The 3,100-nt window shown below is 43.2% G+C and overlaps 1 non-coding gene across 1 annotated transcript; it reads right to left on the bottom strand.

Annotated features, from left to right (window-relative positions):
* Nucleotides 1-2,273: 2,273 nt before the first annotated feature.
* Nucleotides 2,274-2,376, bottom strand: LOC128117294 (U6 spliceosomal RNA). Its single transcript, XR_008220776.1, has one exon. It is a non-coding gene; the product is annotated as a U6 spliceosomal RNA (small nuclear RNA).
* Nucleotides 2,377-3,100: the final 724 nt, after the last annotated feature.

Genomic DNA, 3,100 nt, shown 5'->3' with positions numbered 1-3,100 from the left:
AATCTCTGAACTGGTGGGGCAGAGAAAGAGTGTCACGAGTTTGGAGCCAGTCTGGTCTTCAGTGTGAGATCCTGCAGGTTTTAAGTCCTGGAAAAATCTCCAGTGCTAGAGGGTAGAGATAGGTGGATCCCTGGAGCTTGATGGCCATTTAGCCTAGCTGAATTGGTTAGCTCCTGTTTTAGTAGAAGACCCCATCTCCAAAAAAAGATGGAGAGTGATTGAGGATCCAACTTCAATTTACACACACACACACACACACACACACACACCATACAGATGAACATACACACACACACAAAGAAAAACATACCACATTACAGGCAAGGTGGCATATGCCTGTAATTCCAGCCCTTAGAGTCTGAGGTAGGAAGATCATGAATTCAAGCACAGGCTGCTCTGAATTGTGAGGCCTTGTCTTAAAATATTTAAAAACAAAACAAAACAAAACATACATCTGTGAAGATTACCATTTATCTTTTCCTTCAAATAATCACAACGATAGGATCTGTTGGGACCTGTAGTGTCGGCAGCTGTCCCCAGCAGTGTTACGTGAGCCATGCCCTTGATTCAAATAGAAACTACAATCCAAGCTGTGGGTGGTGGCGTGCACGCCCCCCCCCCCCAAAAAAAACCCTGCACTCAAAAGGCCGAGGCTGGAGGATTACCAACTTGAGACAGTCCTGGGCTACCAGGTGAGACCCAGCTTCAAAAACTAAGAGGGGTTCTGGCAGGATGGCTCAGTGGGGAAGGCAACATTGGCAAACATGGCACCCTGAGTTTGATCCCTGGGGTCCTCACATACAAGGAGAGGACCCATCCACACACGTTGTCGTCTGGCCTCCACAGGTGCAGCGTAACTCAATAAATTAGTGTTTAAAAAGCACACAAAACAACAACAACACACTCCGACCAACCAATGCCTGGCAGGGCATTAGTGGCCCTTAGCGAGGTGTCCTGTTAAGTAGCCATGATACCCCATAGGAGCACTCACTGGGCTGAGGGGCGGTGGGCTCCCTAATAATCCCACTAAGATCCCTGGGCTCTCTAACTTGAGAGTAGATTCAATGCCATCCCACCTCCGTTCCCTTTTTCCTCAAGCTTCCCTGGCAGTTACACAAACTGGAAAAGCTGGAAAAGCAAATGTTTATAAGAATACACTGGGTGCCAGCCATGGTTCCTCATGTATATCAACCCAAAGAATACCTGTGTCACTATTCCCATTTTATAGGTAGGGAAATTGAGGTACAGAAATGCAAGTAACTCGTCCAGTATTTTCCAATCCGTAAGTGGGGGAGCTTATGTTAAAGAGTCTATCTTCCCCTGGAGTCCAGCCATTCTAATGAACTATCTCAGGAAAAAGAATGTTTAACAATCATAATAATCCTAAATATGTATATTATTACCCTGTTTTAAAGACGTGAACACTGAGGCACAGGTTAAATACCCAAGGTTACATGGCTAGTACATTTCAGAGCCAGGATTTACATGTTTCCTTCTGAGAAGGAGTTTAAGTAACTGAGACCTGCTACAAATTGGAGATCACCCTGCTTCAGCTTCCTGAGTGCTGGGATCAACATCATGTTTGATGGCAGCCTGAGCTACAGAGAGAGACTGTGTCTCAAAAAAACTACAGTGCACCTCCTGCGACCTCAGCACAGGGCTTCTGCTCTAGACACGGTGCCCCAGTCCTGTTACAGGGAGGATGATCTGGGCACTGAGGTTTTCTTAAGTGCCCTTCTGAGGGAGCAGGGAGTAATGAAAAGGGAATGAGACCGAATCCCAGGAAGGAAAGTGCACCCCAAGAGCCCACTCAGTACCCCTGAGCCCTCTGACACCCCCTACAGGAAACTCCCGCACCAGAGGACAGCACATGCACCTTGCAAGACCTGAACAGCAGCCTCTGCAAGTTCAGGATGCTGCAGCCTTCTTCCAGACAAGAGTCTCCTTTGCACAGAGCTCAGCTCAGTTAACCCCATGTTGGACCCATGAATTGCTGCCTGTGAGAATAAAAGTCAGGGTCACAGCAACAAACAAACAAAAATCCAATATAATTAATCTAAGAAATGTCAAGTAATATTTAAAATATAATACACACTATATAAAATGTCATTGGATATATTATTTATATGATATGTTTGCTTCTAGAATATAGAACACTTAATGAAGTGTGTTATTTAGGGAAATTTGAATGTTTTCATTAGCATATATCAATTATTCATAAAGAGTTTCATGAGGATATTTCATGCATGTATGTACTATATTATGGTCATATTAAAAATATGGACTCCTTCATGGATTGTGTACATCCTTGTGCAGGGGCCATGTTACTCTTATTTGTTGCTTGAATTTTAGTATTTGTGCTTCTGAAGCAGGCACAGCACTATTTTTGCCATATTTATACATATATGCCATTTTCCTTTGTTCTTATCACCCTCTCCCCAGCATCCCTTCCCCATCCTCCACGTCCTCTTGCTGATCCCCTCCCTCCCTGCACACAGCTCCTCTTTCTGCTCTGATGGCAAAGGTGTTATTCTGCTCACAGATACACAGACACTGTCCCAATCACTTTCTTTTTTCTTTTTGAGAAAGGGTTATGTAGTCTTGGCTATCTTGGAGTTCACTATGTAGACCAGGCTGGCCTCAAACTCACAGAGGTCCACATGCCTTTACCTCCTGAGTACTGGGATTAAAATTGTGTGCTACCACATTTGGCCTCCAGTCATTTTCTTAGGAAATTTTTAGAACAAAAGAATGAAAATCTCCCTTAAATATTATTCTCCATGTCTGAGGAAAAAGAATATTTCTCCACTGAGAAATTTAATAGTGCAGCTGTATTCATGCTTGTTTTTTTAGGTACTTCTAAATTTTTCAGATGTCATAGTAGAAATTTCTGGGTCAAATATATGAATGGAAGGATATTTAAAATATATTTGACCTTACCAGCGGTTCTAAGTGCAGCTACAAAGTATTTCACACTGAAAGCTCATAAACTAGTTTAGTAAGTGGCTGGGGTGAAATCTTTACTGAGTTTATTACAATGCTGTTTGTTAGTACATTCAACATCATAAACGCTCTGTGCTGTGGGGTATACATGGGGCTG

The sequence above is a fragment of the Peromyscus californicus genome, unplaced genomic scaffold, assembly GCF_007827085.1.
Source record: "Peromyscus californicus insignis strain IS unplaced genomic scaffold, ASM782708v3 Scaffold_20__1_contigs__length_68692818, whole genome shotgun sequence".
NCBI classification, from domain to species: domain Eukaryota; kingdom Metazoa; phylum Chordata; class Mammalia; order Rodentia; family Cricetidae; genus Peromyscus; species Peromyscus californicus.
Note: the sequence above shows the minus strand (reverse complement) of the source record. Positions and strands in the feature narration are given on the sequence as shown.